Here is a 19,231-nt window from a genome sequence, read left to right as displayed (position 1 = left end):
AAAGACATTAATCAGCAACTCATGTCGATGAATATCAAATTGCACCTGTGAAAAAAGCGATGAAGAATATGCATAGCTAATAGCTCAGTATGCTTTAGCTCTGTTGGCTTGGATAAGCTACTTCAATTCTCTGAGCTTCCCTTTTTATTTTTAAATGAGGTTACTGATGGTCCCTGTCTCAGAGGGTTGTTGTGGGGATTAAACGAGATGATCAATGTAAGTGCTCGTAACAATGTCTGTCGTGTAGTATGTTGTCAATAAATGCTGGCTATTATGACTATCACTCTTCTATTATTTTCATTAAAGGAGGTCAGAAAAGCCTTCCCTGAGGAAGTGGACACTGGGTGGGAGATATGATGATAAACCAATGTTAACACTGTAAGGAAGAAAAGGATGAGATTCCTCCTTGGGGGACCAGCAGATGCAAATGTCCTGAGGAAGGTGGAAGCACAGCAGGAGGAAGGGCCCTGTGAAGGCTGCTACAGGAACAGTGAGCAGGCGCCAGATGAGGCTGGAGAGGTGTATAGTATTCAATATCTTTGCACGTGTATTTAGCTCATCTAAAATATTTATTTTGAATTTGTAAACATACACAAAAAACGGGAGGAGGGCGGGGGTGGGGAAGTGGAAGAAGGCACAGAGGGAGTGGGTAAATGATGATGAAAAAATAAAAATAAATAAATAGAAATGGCATTTCCATTCATTGTGGGAACCCTAATTTGACAATGCTGTGTAGAGCAAACATAACATAATTGTGTTTCTGTAACGTCAGAGTGGACCGTTTATTCATTCATTGACCCATCATTAACCATTCGACATTTATGCCTGCTTCACATCAAGCATGGAGTGAAGTGCTGAAACTACAAAGGTGAATCAAGCACCATGCTGCCAAAACCAGGGAGATAGAACTATGAACAAATAAAATAACTCCTAGAGTTTCTAAAAAGACAGAAGAACATATCTCTGTGAAGGACAGAGGAAAGATCCACTAATGCTTGGAGAACTAGGAAAGCTTTTGAGACAAGAAGATTAAATGGAAGGGGGAAAGAAGGGTGGTGGGTACCACACATCATGAAGAGGAGCAGCATGCAGGAGGGTGTGCAGTCAAAGCAGTGCCAGGAGGACCGGCTGGTGAACAGGTGGGCATAGCTGGAGAAGTCCAGAGGATGAGCGATTTTATTCTTTGGCAACCTTAAAGCAAAAGAGCTGATCAGGGGGCCTCATCACTGGAGCAAACCAGGATCCTTCCATTTTCTGACTACTTAAGTCACAGGGCCAAGGAATGTGAGCACACCAATGTATGCCATGCTCTCATGCCCCTTATTTCTTGGTTTTGCCATCCAAGCTGCTTCCTTCCAAGGTGAAGCTGAGAACTGAAAATAAAAGAATTTTATACCTGCATTTTTACTGAAAGTGAGAGATTGGGTGTCACTCTGGACTGATAAAACAAATCAGAGAACAGATCTTAAAAAAAAATGTGTAAAATTTTTAAATCATGTTTTTGAAAAATATTTGATATCATCATCCAGTTCTCACTGTATAATGCTAACTGAACAAAAACAAAAGACAAAGCCGCATGTATGTGAGACTCAGTGTTGGTTACAGGCGCAGGATGTACAAAAGAAACATTGAAAGGAAAAATAACAAAGTAATTGTATCTGCAAATTGGGATTATGGTGATTTTATTTGTTTCTGTTTGCTTTGGGAGATTTTCCAAATTTTCTTCAAAAATATCTATTGATATTATAGTCAAAGTAAAACATCCTACTTCAAAGTCATATTAAAGAAACATCATCTGTAGTCAAGATAATGTGGAGGGAATATAGTAAGGAAACCCTGGGCCTACCTCAATATGAGCCTTTGGCACCAATTTCATCATAGCTTGTATATTAATTCTGCCACCAGTTCAAACATATTATTTCAAATATAAGGTAAGATGATTAAGAGAGACAGACACTATAAACCATAATCCCCAAATTATTTCTATAAAGCACCTCTAGAGGGTCAACATACAATAAATAATAGATTTAGCCCCTTTTCCTGAAACTTAGTGGCTTTCCCTGTCATAGAGAAGACACTGTTGGCAAAGTAGTGAAACCATATAATCATAAGCGACCGAAAGGAATATGGAGCCTTCCTGCTGAGTAGGCAGCAAGTAAAGGTAGTCACTTATGAAGGAGCAAGCCCTGAGGTGAAATGCAAGCATGTCAATTATGTCAAGTTTCAGATTATAGAGTATGACAGTACTTATGAAGCAAAAATGACTTACTTGGCCAAGAATGGGCACGTGGGCATGTCTAAATCCCTAACCTATGGCTCAACTGTTAACCCTGGAATATAACATGTAGCATTGTGCTCCCCTGAATACCTTGTAAACCTGATTGTGCATGAATTATCATTATTATTCTTAAGAGATGAAATGTTTTGGATAAAATAAAAAGAAAGGTCAAACCAAAAAAGAGAGGGAAGGAGGGAGGCAGGGAGGGAAGAGAAGGAGGGAGAAAGGGAGGAAGGGATGAGGAAAGGAAGGAAGGAAAAGAAGAAAAAGAGAGAAAGGAGGGAAGGAAGGAAGGAAGGAAGGAAGGAAGGAAGGAAGGAAGGAAGGAAGGAAGGAAGGAAGGAAGGAAGGAAGGAAGGGAGGGAGGGAGGGAGGGAAGAGGGGGAGGGGAAGGGGGTGGGAGGGAGGAAAGAAAAGAAAGAGAGAGAGAGAGAGAATGAAGACATGAAGTTGCAGCTATTTATTTGAGTCTGGGAACATGAATTAGGGAAATTGCCCAAAATCTGAATGTTTGAGAATCTCCTGATTTCAGCTAAGGTCAGAAGGTCAACACCATTTGAGGAGTGAAAATCATCAACTTGTAAAAGTACAGTAAAACAAGACCCTGAGCTGGGAAAGGGGGGAGGTGCATTGTCCTGGGTCCCGTGAACTGTTTCCCTCTGCCTCCCAGTCCTTGAGTATAACCAGAGCAGCTCCTCACCTCATTCCCTGGCACTGTTTTTGTCTCATTCTCTTTCGATCATATCAAAAGTACACTCTCACTAGCTAAAGAATGTCTTCTTTCTTTACTTAATATTCAACAGCACTGTCCATGAACCCCAGATATATTTAGAGACATTTCCCAAGGGAAAAGTAGAAAGATTATGTCTTGCAAGTAATGGTTTCATTGTTACAAGGCAGAATCAAAATGTTTACTAGAGTGAAAGAATTCATAGCCTAATCAGCTAACTCTTCCTTATTAGAAGGATGTGGGGTTATAATTTGGAGTGAAATCATTCTACTGATCCCAATGCCAGTTCCAGCTTGTTGACTTTAATGGGGAAGTAGAACATTTGGAAATGTGAAACACAGTGGGTAATATTTATATGAAATCTTCAAGAACTATGGTATTTTGCTCATGTGGAATACTGTGGCATTTTGCCTAGATCAGGGAACCAACAGATTAGCACATTAACACTTTTCGAAAACACGCATATAATTTGCTTTGAATGTGGTCTTTGACGTCTAGGAGGAAAACCTAATGATTTTCACACTGTCAGACTACTTTATAAAGCATTTCAAAAATGTACTGGTTGCTCAGAAGTTTCTATAGAACAAAGTATGAACTTGACTTTCGGATAGAAAAAGTCCATGAGAGGAAGTTACAAAAGAAATGCCCTAACTTTATAAATAAGGTAATTTTAAAACAGTTCTTAGGCTGGTCTTCAATTACACATTTTTAACAATTTATTTTTCAATTACATTTGGTATATAACACAGTGATTAGACATTTATATATACTTTATGAAGTGATCACCCCCATACGTCTGGTACCCACCTAACACCATGCATAGTTATTACAATATTATTGACTATATTCCCTATGCTGCACTTTACTATTTTTATAACCGGTAATTTGTACGTCTTTATCCCCTTATACCTTTTTTGCCGTTCCCCCAACTCCCCTCCCCTCTGGTGATCACCAATTTGTTCTCTGTGTCTATGAGTTCATGTCTATTTTGTTTGTTCTTCTGGTCTTCAATTACACAGTTTTAAAGTGTGTTATATGTGTAAGTCTTATACGCCAGGAGTAGATCTAAATACTGTGTTTACATCAACTCCCATAACCCCACAGCATACCAAGTTCCGGACTACCCCTGCTCTCAACTTAGAGATAAAACATCAGCAAGACAGAAAGGTTTTGAGGAGCTCCAGTAGCACAATCGGTTAGCGTGGTACTTATACCGAAAGGTTTTGAAAAAGTTGTCAGTTTTATTCATCTGGTAACTAGAAAAGCCTAGATTTGAATCCGAGCAGCCGACTCCAGACACCTTGGTCTTTACACTGTGCCACACTGACTTTATCCAGGGGTAGGCTGAGCGCACTAATGTTCAAGAAAGAACCTGCAGACGAGTAGATATGAGAGTCATTGCTAACAGAATTAAAGGTCCAAGTTTCCCTTTCCTGTTGTTTTTGTAACTGGGGAAAGACTGTACTTACCATATATTTAGGCTGAAGCCAAACATGTTAATACATTGCTATACACAGAGATTATAATTTTGCTTGCATACAATGCTTCTCCTACTGAGTTAAAATATTAGCCAATCCATAGGAGATTTAATACCTAAATTGGTATAAAATTGATCAGCAGTTTTGCTTAAAATGTCAACATAAAATTTTATTTCTGTAATCATTCCCTATCAGTCTCCTCAATGTCTCAAATGCCAGTATGGACTTAGTCTTTAAAGGATCCACAATAGATATTCACCTGGCTGGTGTGGCTCAGAGCACTGAGCATCATCCCATGGACTGAGAGGTCCTGGTTCGATTCCCAGTTAGGGCACATGCCTAGGTTGTGGGCTTGATCCCCAGTAGAGGGCATGCAGGAGGCAATCGATACATGTATCTCTGTCATCGATGTTTCTCTCTCTCTCTCTCTCTCTCCCTCCCTTCCTCTTTCTCTAAAAAATCAATAAAAACATATTTAAAAAAATAGACACTCACTGCTTGGTGGTATTGGAGGAGGAAGAGGAAGAAGATGACAAGGGGAAAAAGAAGAAGTGAAAGTGAATTTTAATATGATAGAAAGCAAAGGTAGAGGGTGAGGGTGTGGAAAAACTACAGAGACAGAGTAAAGGAAGCAGCCCTGGTTCACACCAACTTTCCAACACTAAAAAACGTCCCCTTTCTAGGAAATAAGGCAGGATTAATAGCCACAGGGATCACTACCCAGTTTGGGCATCCAGATGTTACATGTATGTGCAAGTACATCTACTTCCAGGAGAGATTATTTTACCAGCATCCTTCCCTAACCCCTGCACCCCTACCTCCCAAGTGGCATTTAGAAAATATTACTTGTATTTTTAATTCTCACAGACCCAACTAACCCAAATGAAGGAAGCACCCAGAACACACTATCAATGAAGTTATGATTCAGGTGAATCAAATGCATTGAGGTAGTAGAAGGCAGGTGGATAATATTCATTTCTCGGGGAATTTTTTATCTAGCAGAGTTGTATATCCCCTTATTCTCTTTCTCTTTTTCTGATCATCTTTTTCCCATGCATCATATTCTATCTGGTATCTAAAGAGTTCACACACTGAAGTCCACACACTGAAAATAAAAAATAAACTAAGAATACATGAAAAATCAATATAAGGCCTGCAACCTTAATCAGACTGTCTAATAAACTTTATATTAAAAGCTAGAGCCTAAAAGATTGGATTCTTCATCAGATTTTTCCCCTCTGAAACCTCACCTGATATACCAGAACATTCATTCTGGGTAATTAGAATCAGAGCATTTGGATTTTTTTTCCCCTTCTAATTCTGATCTTCATTAGGTCTTTTATAAATATTTGTAGTCCATCTGTCTACTTTATTTGATAAATTATTAAGAATTATCTGATGAACTATTGCTCCCATTTTCCAGCCTTATCAATAGCCAGTCAAGGGTTCTGAGCAAATGAGAATCATTGAAGATTTATGTTTTAGATCGATCCCTTCAGAGGTTTTGAAGAACAGATTCAAGATGGGTGAGACTAGAAGCAGGAAGTGGGTAGGAGGCTGTATTGGTCCAGGTGAAAGGTGATGAGTCACTGAGTCACTGAGCCAGGACAGTAGAGTAGGGACAGGGAAGAGGACAGATTTAATGACTGTTTAAATATTTGGTTAAAGAAAACAGAATCTGGGGAAAAAAGCAAGTTCAGGAGCAAAAATAAAGATTTCATTGTCAAATGAGCTGAGTTGGTGGCCCTCGTGGGTAATCAGATGAAGGTTCAGCAGAATTGTACTAATGTGGAATTCATGGAGAAATCTGTGGAAGAGGCATCAGCAGCCTGCAGGTGACTAGAATGATGAAAATAGATGAGATAACTCAAGGGGAATTCACAGTGTGTGCAAGTGCTGTATTAGCTCAAGGACAGAACTTTCAGCAAAAAGATTTAAGAGGGGAGGGGGCATGCTATTGTGCCAGATACAGTCCATTGACATTCAAGACTAGTCTCACCCTTCTAAGCTCTTCTTTGAACCATAGGGGCTGAAGGCCTAGAAACTGCATCTCTCAGCTCCCCTGACAGTGTTCCCATGAGATTCTGTAACCTGAAATCATTAACATAAGAATCAGAGGCAGAGGAGGACTTGTGGCTCCCTGAGGGCATGTGCTTGAGCATCAGTAGGTGGTGGATTTACAGATTTACCTGAGCACCTGGGCGTTGTCCTATCATCTGCTTCAGTGCTGCAGGCAGCAGAGTATTAGCTGTATTTACTGTGATTTTGTGCAACAGCAGCTTATTTAAACTTTGCTCCCAAAGCAAAAGCCTCTGAATCCCTATATTAAATCTCTTTCTGTTCAAAATACTCATAGTAAAGTCTGTCTTTATGAACAAAGTTTTGCTAATATGGGAAGTACAGTATCAGAGGTATAGGGACAGCAGGTTGAGAGTGAGTGACACATGAAACAAGTAGAGACAAGGAACACAGACACATCTCTTGGGGGATGAGACCTATGAGAAAAAGAGGAGTTATATTAACAGCTGAAAGCTGAAGATGGGTCGAAGTAATTGTGTGTGTGTGTGTGTGTGTGTGTGTTATGATAGAATAGACCTGAGAATGTTTACAAACTAAAGTAAAAGCCAGTAAAAAAGAGAGAAAATGAAGATATATGAAATAGTAACCAGGACTAATGAAGTTAGATCCTAGACTAGATGGAAGGAGTCAGAGCTAATGATGGATGGACTGTCCATAAACAGAGGGAGGTGTATTCTATTCATCAAAGCCAAAGCAAGAAATAGGATATGAACTGAGAAGTTGAAAGAGGTTCCACTTGTCTCGATGAAGTAGGTTCCAACTGTAGAGGACATCTGGGTTTGACCATCCGACCTCTATGTCACCCTCTTTTGATAACCAAATCCCAGTTTCTCTTAGAGAGCCATCTCCTTCTATCCTCAGCCCTGCCACTCTAGAGTAAAACCCAAACAGAACATAGCATTCCAGTCTAGTGATTGGTCCAGGCATGTAACCACTGGGGCTAATAGGATGTGATGGGACACTTGCTGAGGCTTCTGATAAAGAGGCAGGAAAACTTTCCCATAAGGCTTCTAGAGAGGATATGAGTTATCTTGTTCCCATTGTGGGAAGTGGCTTTCTGAGAATAAGTTAACCCAGAAGGAACGGAGCTGAGGAGAGAGACTGAGAAAAACCAGGTCCTGGTGATACAGATATGCGCCTGCTCAGAGCCGCATTTGAAGCCAGATATTTTCCTGGACTTTTCAGTTAGTTTAACCAATAAATTCTACTTTTGCTTAAGCCAGTTTGGGCTGGGTTTTCTCTCATTTGCTGCAAGAGTCCTAAACCATAGAGCGAGGTTGTCTCTAAAAGTAAAGGCAGTTGGATATATTAGAAATAATAAAATAAAAAGCAGACTGATAGCATAAACAGCAAAAGAACGGATCTTAAACAATAATCACCCAGTTAGACCATAAAACACAGTTCAGTTTGGCTGAACTCAACCATGCTAATGTCAAACCCGAGTCAATAATTTGGTTTTTTAATGTTCTCTATGGCAACTAAAGGAACTGATTTTTTTCATCACTTGCAATTGCCTTTGTGAAGTATGACCGCCTTTGGCCGGGCTCATGTGACACCTAACATCTGGATAAAAATTGAAAAATGTGATGTCAACCATGTGTTTTGTCAAACACAATTACAAACCCCTGGGTAGTTAGAAAATATCTAATAATTGTTTCAGATTTCATCTGAATCATGTATATACAGCATTTGTGACTCCGAACTTTCAGAGTTTAAAAACGTAATCTCTGCACCCACCATTCCTCTGTTTTACAAGTCAGCCCCCAGCCCAAATGTGATGTCATTCCCCCCTCCCACTTAATATCTCCCCTGGGTAGTGTTTCCTCAATGCAAATGCATCAAAATTTCAGCTCCATGAGCAACTGTTCATGTTGGAGTCATATGTCTTACATTTCAACTCGGTGTCACATGCATGGCAGTAGAATGTACGATATTCAAATTTGAAGGTGAATGTAGACTCGGAAGGGCAAAACAAAACTTTTTATTTCCCCAAGAATGAAACTAGTGTTCAGAAAGGTCAAGTAGCTCATGTAAGGTCCTAAGCCGGTGAAGGCTAAGCTGAGGCTTGGCCTTGTGACTGCTCTCACTACGTTGTGTTGTACTTTCCATAACCTGCACGTTTGAATGACATTACTACTTTGCAGTAAGGAGCAGATGGTGACTATAAATATATTTAGAGCCACCCCAAATAGTATTGATCATTCCTAAAATGCTTCCTCCAAAAAAAAGTACAGTCTTCAGATATCTAAAAAGGTTTTCTACATAAATATCTAAGCACCATAGCTATCACCTCTGCCTGTCTACCCACCATTCCTAGGATTTTCGGTCTAAATATTTAATGCCAAATCATGTGGCCACTATGTTTAAAGGGACTTTTACATGAATTATCTCATATATGTCATTCTCTTTTTATGCTTCTGTAACAATTTTATGTACTTGCTATTACCTAGTGGAATGGAATGCAATATAACAATCAAGCACATTCATGTAATATGATCTCATTGTAATAGGCAGGGAAGGCTTATCTTTATTTTGTAGAAGTATATAAAGGGGAGAGCCTAAACCCTTGTCTTCTGAAGTAAGTCTCTTACTTCATAGACAGTAATCTGAGCGTGCAGGGCTATTTGTTCCAGCCTTAGGGGGATCGTGACCCCACGACTTCTTGCTCATTAATTTATTCAATTAGAATTGTGATACAACCAAATATTCCATAACAAAATTTCCATTACTTCACTATGTTTAATCATTATCATCAAATGAAATGTTATAGATTCACATAAACATGGTTCTGAGCTAAGAATTGTACAAACAAGCAAAATAATTTATTCTGAATTACTTTCAGTAAAAAAGGTTTTACAATTTTCCCCATGTTTTATAGTTAGAATCAAGATAATGAGTTAAAATAAGACTTACAAAGAGAAAAGTTTGGCTCAGAAACCTAAAGAAATGAACCAAAAATTTGGTAATTTAAGCAATCAGTATATATTGTGCCTTTTTTAAGTCAGGAAAGATAAAAGGTGAAGTTTGCAATTTAGAAGAATGTGATCTTTTAAAAATGGCAGTGTTCATGGATCTCAAAGTTTTTTTAAACTGCTAGAAATAATATTCACAGTAATTATTAAGCAACCAACCAGTTAACCAATGAACATTCACCAAGCACAGTAAATTCAGGGCACACAGAAGGATGAGACATGGCTCTGGTACCTATGGAAGCTTATGATGAAGTAATTAGTAGAAAATATCAAATATCTTTTAAGTGATAAATTATATCCTTCTCCCTCATCCTCTACTTTACCACTTAATAATCTGGCCAGGACTTTCCTGAAGCTTCTTGGGGTCAGTTCCACCTTGTATAAAGGAACATACACTTTCTGTTCTGTTGTTCAAGCCTGAAATCAGTAAATCGAAGACGATAAAATGGTTTTTTATTCTGAGGTCTTAGGGTTTACTATATATAAATATAATCATATATATATATATATATATATATATACACACACACACACACACAATCTCATGGAAATAATTCAGAAATCGTATAATATTGGTAGCAAAAAAAAAAATGTTTCTTTTCATCTCACAAACAAAGAAGCTTAAGCTGAATGAGAAGACCTTCCATGAAGTGTTTAGTAGTGCCTAGATAATTGTCAAACAATGAAGTTTAATGTGAACTTCAAATTTATTTCCAAGGAATTTCAACTTAAAAGTTGAGAGAACTGGTTAAAATGCCAACTTCAGTGCTTATTATCTATGTCATAAGAAGTATGTCACTTTCAGTCTCTCCAGGTCCAGTTTCAGAAAGACCTGCCTATATTAGTAAAATTAGATTTAGTTTTGAGTAATAGAAAACCAAAAATAAGAGTGACTTTAAAAAAAAAAAAACCAGATTATTCCACATACTCATAGAATAAGTCTGGAGGTAGGCAATCTGGGGCTGGCATGGTACCTCATGGAATCAGGGTTCCAGGTTCCTTCTACACTGTTGCTCTGTAATTTTCAGCACAAGATTTATACCTCAGGGTTCAAAATGGTTGCTCAAACTCCAGCAATTACATTTGTATTCCAGCCAATAGGAAGAAGAGGGCACCATTTTCTTTTCATACATTTCCTGTGAGTTGCACACAGTATTTTCACTTTTGTTAGTCACATTCACACTTATTGCAAGGCAAACTGGAAAATTAATTTTTATTCTGAACAGTTATAGACTTAGCTTCAAATCAGGGATTTAATTATAAAAGAAAAAGGAAGAAATGAGATTTGGAAACCAATGCCATTCCACTACATTGTCCTATCAATATCACTGGGTTGCTAAAATGTTCACTTGAAATAGTATAAGTAAAAGTGTACACCTTATTCTATAATGTAAGGCAGTTTTCTAGAATTATCAATAAATCTGATTTAAACTATAGAGCAAGATGTTTTCTTACATTGTGCTATTCCTGGGTGTTTCAGATGAATCAGAGTAAGGATAGGAGTGTACCATGAAAATGCACTTATAGACCTCCCATGACAGTGAGCCTCTGTAACTAACTACATGCCATGTCTCCCATCAGCTGCTCCCAGCCAGTGACTGACAGGGCAAGTTTGTTAAAACAGTCCTATTTCTGGAAAACTCAAGACTCTTCTGACGGATGATTTTGGCTTCAAGATTCTGGATGGTTTTGCTGAAACTTCCTTAGACTGCGCAGCAGCCCAGGATGCTCCACTCAACCTTCTCTTCCTCTCTACTTCACTTGGGGTCTGACTTGCGTTGTGGTCTCCCAGCCTTCTCCAGCCCCTCCCTGTTCTCTCACATAGACATTCCCTTAATAAAATCCTCGCATGTTTAATCTTGTCTTGACATCTGCTTCTTGGAGGACCTGGATTAACAAACCATAATATTTTGTAAAGAAACACAACTCATGAAATTTCTTGATTGAAAAGACTTCTTGGCCAAACAAAAACTTTTGCTAAGTAAGCACATTTTCAGGATCATGTTTTTATGTCCATATTAATCTCCAAAAGAATTCAAGTTCTCCTCATGGATTATTTTCAATTTTGACAGAAACTAAAGGCTTTTTCATATTATTTCTTTTCAGATTCAATGGCAACATTTTAGTAGGCTAATAACTATAAAGTTAGTATAAATACCCCAGAATAATATTTTTAAAATTCAAAATAATATACATATGCATTCTATTGCTAAAGACCTTTTTCATTTTAACTCTTTGTTCATTCATTGGAACAACATCAAATATTGTGTACCTACTGCATGCTGAGTACAAAGTTAAATACTAGAGAAACAGAGATTAATAAAAAAGATTCACCCTTAAGGACTTTGCCATCTAGTTAGAGAGAAACACTCCTAACAACCAACCATCAAGACCCATTAACCACAGCCCTTCCTTAGTCACTAGGAATCTTGACTGAGGAAGGACCCCAGACTGACCCCAACGAGGCCTACTTGTACAGAGAGCAGTCATGCTTCCCAAGTTACTACTCATTGATGTCTTTCTACAACCTAAACTGCCCAAGCAACCATGGAAAACAGCTGCAAAACTGAAAAATGCATGCCTGCACTTTTTTTCTCAAACACATCAGAATAACGCATGTGGAGAGAGGACTTGAGAGAGCAGAGGGTGAGGGAAGAAATAAGAAGCCAGCAGCTAGATTTAGGGTGGCAGAGAAAATCGAACACAGAAAGAAGTCTGAGGAGTCATTAGACATTCACAAATTCCAGGGGAAAGTAAGTCCCAGGAGAAAAACTTGGAAGACATGCAGGCTTGTTGTTATTGTTGTTGCTGTTGTTATTTTTACGTTTCCCAAGAATCTTCCTAGTATGCCGGGGGTCCCATCTCCCAGGTCTTTGCCAGCTCCCACAATGGAAAAAGGAGAGCTGCCAGCTTCCTCTGAGCTCATAACTCAAAACGTCTTTTGCAAAAACATTAAAAACAGTTCAGAGTAAATTCAATTTAGCTACTTTCAATTATTTCTGAATAAATTACATTTTATATCAAATCTATCAAATATGATCATTTTACGAGCAAAACGAATTGTTGAATGCATTACATATCCCAGTGTTCTCAAGCTACTAAAATGACTTTAGCTCTGTAAAACACTCCTAAAAAATTGATATTACCTATGCTTCAAATTTTGCCAAAAATGTCTTTTCTTTCCCAGATTAATTCTTTTTTATTTATTAATTTGTTTTTGTTACAGATGTTTCTCATTTTTCCCCCATTGACACCCTCCTCCCTTCCTCGCCGCCCCACCCCCAGTTTTGTTGTTCATGTTTATTGGTCATGCATACATGCATGTAAATTCTGTGGTTTATCTCTTTCCCCCCAACCCCACTTCCTCTAAGGCTTGTCAGTCTGTACCCCACCTCTATGTCTCTGGGTTAATTTTGTTCACCAGTTTGTTTAGTTCATTATATTCCACAAATAAGTGAGATCTTGTGATATTTGTCTTTCTCTGCTTGGCTTGTTTCGCTTAGCATAATACTCTCCAGGTCTTTCCATGCCATCTCAAAGGATAAGAGATCTTTCTTTCTTACAGGTGCATAGTATTCCATTGTGTACATGTACCACAGCTTTTTAATCCACTCATCTACTGATGGACATTTGAGTTGTTTCCAGTTCTTAGCTTTGTAAATAGTGCGACTATAAACATAGGGGTACATGTATTCTTTCTGATTGGTATTTCAGATTTCTTGGGGTATATTCCTAGAAGTGGGATCACTGGGTCAAATGGCAATTCAATTTTAACTTTTTGAGGTAACACCATTGTGTTTTCCACAGTGGCTGCAGCAGTCTGCATTTCTACCAGCAGTGTACTGGAGTCCCCTTTTCTCCACACCCTCGCCAACACTTGTTGTTTGATAATTTGTTGATAGCAGCCATTCTGGCAGGTGTGAGGTGATACCTCATAGTTGTTTTAATTTGCATCTCTCTGATGATTAGTGATGTTGAGCATTTCTTCATATGTCTCTTGGCCATTTGTATGTCCTTTTTGGAGAGGTATCTATTTAAGTCCTCTGCCCATTTTTTAAGTGGGTTCTTTGTCTTCCTTTTGTTGAGTTGTATGAGCACTCTACATATTTTGAAAATTAACCCCTTATCTGATGCATCATTGGCGATTATGGTCTCCCATATAGTGGGATTCGTTTCCATTTTGATGGTTGTTTTTTTTTGCTGTGCAGAAACTTTTAAGTTTGATGTAGTCCCATGTGTTCATTTTTTCCTTTGTTTTTGTTGCCTTAGGTAATGTATCAGTAAAAATTCTGCTGTGTATGATGTCTGAGATTTTGTTGCCTACATTTTCTTCTAGAATTTTTATGGATTCACAAGTTACATTTAAGTCTTTTATTTATTTGTAGTTCATTCTCGTGTATGGTGTAAGTTGGTATTTTAGCTTCACTTTTTTGCAAGTAGCTGTTCAATTTTTTCAACACCATTTATTGAAGAGACTGTCTCAACTCCACTGTATGCTCTTACCACCTTTGTCAAATATTAATTGAGCATATTGTCTTGGGTCAATTTCTGGGTTCTCTATTCTGTTCCATTGATCTTTCCGCCCGTTCTTGTGCCAGTACCAGGCTGTTTTGATTACAATGGCTCTGCTGTATAACCTGAAATCTGGTAATGTGATCCCTCCTACTTTGTTCTTCTTTCTCAAGATTGCTGTGGCTTTCAGGGTCTTTTTTGATTCCATATAAACTTTTGGAATGTTTGTTCTAGTTCTGTGAAGTATGTCGTTGGTATTTTGATGGGGATTGCATTGAATCTATAGATTGCTTTGGGTAGTTTGGACATTTTAATGATGTTAATTCTTCCAATCCATGAACAAGGTATATGCTTCCACTTTTTTATATCTTCCTCTATTTCTTTTTTCAATAACCCGTAGTTTTCTGTGAAGAGGTCCTTTACTTCTTTGGTTAAGTTTATTCCTAGGTATCTTAATTTTTTGTTGCGATGATAAATGAGATTGTCTTTTTAGTTTCTCTTTCTGTGATCTCATCATTGGTGTATAAGAATGCTGTCGATTTCTTGACATTACTTTTGTATCTTGCTACATTGCCAAATTCATTTATTAAGTTTTGATGGAGTCTTTAAGGTTTTCTATGTACAATATCACATAATCTGCAAATAATGACAGTTTCACTTCCTCCTTTCCAATTTGGATCCCCTTTATTTTTTCTTCATGTCTAATCACTAAGACCTCCAGTACTATGTTAAATAAGAGTAGTGAAAGTGGACATCCCTGTCTTGTTCCTCTTCTTAAGGAGAATGCTTTTAGTTTTTGCCCATTGAGCATGTTGTTGGCTGTAGGTTTTTCATATATGGCCTTTATTATGTTGAGATATGATCCCTATATTTCCACATTGGTGAGTGTTTTGATCAAAAATGGGTGCTGGATTTTTTCAAATGCTTTTCCAGCATGTATTGATATGATCATATGGTTTTTATCTTTTCTTTTGTTTACGTGGTATATCGCATTTATTGATTTGTGAATATTGTACTATCCTTGCATGCCTGGGATGAAATCCACTTGACCATGATGAGTAATTTTTTTGATGTATTGCTGGATCCGATTTGCTAATATTTTGTTAAGGATTTTGGCATCTGTGTTCATCAGGGATATTGGCCTGTAGTTTTCTTGCTTTGTAGTGTCTTTTTCCGGTGTTGGAATTAGGATTATGCTGGCCTCATAAAATAAGTTTGGAAGTGTTCCGTCTTCTTGGATTTTTTGGAATAGTTTGAGGAGAATGGGTATTAGATCTGTGAATGTTCGGTAAAACTCACCCATGAAGCCATCTGGGCCTGGGCTTTTGTTTGCTGGAAGTTTCTTGATTACATCTTCAATTTCCTTTGTTGTTATTGGTCTGTTCAAGTTTTCTATCTCTTCCTGGTTTAGTTTTGGGAGGCTGTGTGCTTCTAGAAATCTGTCCATTTCTCCTAGATTGTCCAACTTGTTGGCGTATAATTGTTCACAGTATGTTTTGATAATCCTTTGTATTTCTGTGGTGTCAGTTGTTACTTCTCCTCTTTCATTTCTGATTTTGTTTATTTGGTTTCTCTTTTTGTTTCTTGGTGAGTCTGGCTAAGGGCCCATCAGTCTTGTTTATCTTTTCAAGAACCAGCTTTTAGTTTCATTGATCTTGTGAATTGTTTTTTTAGTCTCTATCATTTATTTCTGCTCTGACCTTTACTATTTCCTTCCTCCTACTAGTTCTGGGTTTTTCTTTTTGTTTACTTTCTAGTTATTTAAGTTGTAGGGTTAGAAAGTCAATTAAAATTTTTTCTTGTTTCTTGAGGTAGGCCTGTAGTGCTATGAACTTCCCTCTCAAAACTGCTTTTGCTGTGTCCCATAGATTTTGTGTTGTTGTGTGTTCATTTTCATTGGTTTCCAGGAATTTTTTAATTTGTTTCTTGATCTTGTTAGTAACCTATTTTTTGTTTAATAACATGCTATTTACCCTCTAAGTGTTTGAATGTTTTTGTGTGTTTTAATTGTAATTGAGTTCTAGTTTCATGCCACTGTGATCTGAGAAGATGCTTGATATGATTTTAATTTTCTTGAATTTGTAGAGACTTGCTTTGTGTCCTAACATGTGGTCTATCATTGAGAATGACCCATGTGCACTTGAGAAGCATGTATATTCTGCAGCTTTGGGGTGAAATGTTCTGTAAATATCAATTAGGTCCAACTGGTCTAGTTTGTCTTATAAGGACTCTATGTCCTTGTTAATTTTTTGTCTAGAAAATCTATCCAATGGTGCCAGTGGCATGTTAAAGTCACCCACTATGATCGTGTTGCTATTGATCTCTCCCTTGAAGTCCTCCAGAAGTTTTTAAATATATTTTGGTGCTCCCATATTTAGTGCTTATATGTTTATCAGGGTTATAGCCTCGTGTTGGATTGCTCCTTTTAATATTATGTAGTGACCTTCTCTGTCTCTTATTATGGCCCTTGTTTTGAAGTTTATCTTGTCAGATATGAGTATTGTTACACCAGCTTTTTTATCATTTCCATTTGCTTGGAAAATTTTTTTTCATCCCTTCACTTTCATCCTGTGTGAGTCTTTTGTTGTGAGGTGGGTCTCTTGTAGACAGCATATATATGGGTTGTGTTTTCTTATCCAATCAGCTACCCTATGTCTTTTGATTGGAGCATTTAGCCATTTACATTTAAGGTAATTATTGATAGATAGTTATTAGTTGCCATTTTAATTTTATGCCTGTGTTCTTCTCTCTCTCTCTCTCTCTCTCTCTCTCTCTCTCTCTCTCTCTCTCTCTTTCTATTTCTTCTTCTTACAACAGTCCCTTCAGCATTTCTTGTAATGCTGGTTTGGTGGTGGTAAATTCCTTTAGCTTTTTTTAAATCCGTGAAGCTCTTTATTTGTTCTTCAATTTTGAATGATAGCTTTGCTGGATAAAGTAGTGTTGGATTCAGACCCTTGCCTTGCATTACTTTCTACACTTCATGCCACTTTCTTCTGGCCTACATTGTTTCTATTGAGAAATCAGCTGACAGTCTAATAGGAGCTCCCTTGTAGGTAACTTTCTGTCTCTCTCTTGCTTCCTTTAAGATTCTTTCTTTGTCTTTAATGTTTGTCATTTTTATTATGATGTGTCTAGCTGTGGGTCTTCTGGGGTTCATCTTGCTTGGGACTCTCTGTGTTTTCTGGACTTGTATGACTTTTTCTTCACCAGTTTAGGGAAGTTTTCTGTTATTATTTCTTCAAACAGGTTTTCTATTTCTTTCTCTGATTCTTCTCCTTCTGGTAACCCTATAATGCAAATGTTGTTACGCTTTACATTGTCCCACAGCTCCCTTAAACTTTCCTCCTACTTTAAAAAATTTTTTTTTCCATTTGCTGCTCTATTGAGTGTTTTTTCTCTACCTTGTCTTCTAAGTCATTTATTCAATCTTCAGCTTCTTCTAATTTACTATTACACCCTTCTAAGTTATTTTTCATAACAGCTATGTCATTCTTCATTTCCTCTTGATTTTTATGCATAGCTTCTACCTCTTTTTTTAAGCTGAAGTAGTTCCCAGTGAGCTCTTCATAATTCTTATTAAGTTGCTTGTAGTTCTCACCAAATTGTTTGAGCACCCTTAAAATCATTGTTTTGAATTTTTTATCTGACAAGCTGATGTCTTCCGTTTCCTGTAGTTCCTTTTCTGGTGATTCCTTCTTTTCTTTCCTTTGGGTGTCGTTTTTTCTGTCTTCCCATTTTAGCCATCTGGTAGCTCTAGACCGGGTGAGGGATGTTTGGATGTGTAGGCAGCTCACTGTATATCAAATAAGGCTACTGTGCTTCCCAGACTGTTGTGTTGTGTGTTGCCTCTTGCCTGCTGTGAATCCTGGAGGATTGACTACTGGGAACTGGTATTGGTGTGTCCTGGTAGGTGCTGCTGCTGGATCACATGGGCCCTTCTGGAGCTGTGTTCCCAGCTGGAACCTGGTGCCACCTGTAGCTGTATAGCTCAGGCCCTATTGGAGCCACACTCCCTGCCCGTAGCATGGGCAGCTGGATTGCATAGTCCTTTTGGAGACCCGACTCCACACCTATCTTGTGGGTATCTGGGTCACACAGTCCTTTTGGAGTCCCAGCTCTATGCCTATCTTGTGGGCTGCTGGGTAATATAGGCCTCTCTCTGGTGCTCCCGCACTCAGCAGGTCCTGCGGGCAGCAAGTGGATCACACCAGTCCCTCTTGGGCTCCGGCTTCCCACTGCTCTTGTGGGCTTCTGGGTCACACAGGCCTCTGTGGAACCCCAGGTCCCACAGCTGGCAGCTGGGGAGTGCTGCTGCCCCATGGGGCTCAACTCCTGCTCAGCCTTTGCTGTAGTTTTTGGGGATGGGTCTCAGCTGCTGGTCTGTGCTTCTGTTGCCTGGGGATGGATATCTGCTCCCCGGCCTCTGTTGCTGGGGGTATGTCTTGACTCTGATCAGGCTGCTAACTCTGGGGGATGGTGCTGGGCTCCCGGCTGTCCACAGCTTCTGCAACTGGCACCTTGGGAGCTCCACTATTGTGCACTGGTCTGTGTTGACACAGGGTATCCACTGGTCCAATGGTGTCAGGTGCATTGGTGGGCTCAGGTTGCTGGGCCCTAACCACTTCCACTGCCTCCTCCCAGGGAAGACCCAGGATCTTCCAAAATGGTGGGACCTCCCCGCGGCGCAAGGAGAAGCGCCCTGGAGAGCCGCTTACCGCAGTAGCCAGCTGTTCCTGTCCACAGCACAGGAAACTTCTGCTCCATGTCTCTGCACTGCTCGAGTTTGGTTGTCCACCTTCACGTCCACTCACACTCTCTCACACACTAGTTCACTCTCTCACACACTCACCCTCCCTCCGGTCCTGTGCGCTGCCATCTTGCCCCCCAGATTAATTCTTTTTACAGAAATGCTATTATTTCATACAGGGGCACTTAAGAAAAAAGCAAGTGGCTGTGAAAGGCTGGGTTCGAGGCATCGGTAAAACTCAATGAGACGAGGTGGCATCCTGAAGAGCCCTGAAGTTTCTTGAGAGACTGTCAAAGATCTGTTCTGTGGCTCCTCCACAACACCTGGGACATAGCTACATGCCCTGATTTAAAAAAATAAATAAGCTAGAAGGAGGATGGACGGTTGAGTGGGTACGAACTAAGAAAGAAACAGAGATAGTTGGGATGAGGGACG

This window comes from Molossus molossus, unplaced genomic scaffold (assembly GCF_014108415.1).
Source record: "Molossus molossus isolate mMolMol1 unplaced genomic scaffold, mMolMol1.p scaffold_m16_p_8, whole genome shotgun sequence".
NCBI lineage: Eukaryota > Metazoa > Chordata > Mammalia > Chiroptera > Molossidae > Molossus > Molossus molossus.
Note: the sequence above shows the minus strand (reverse complement) of the source record.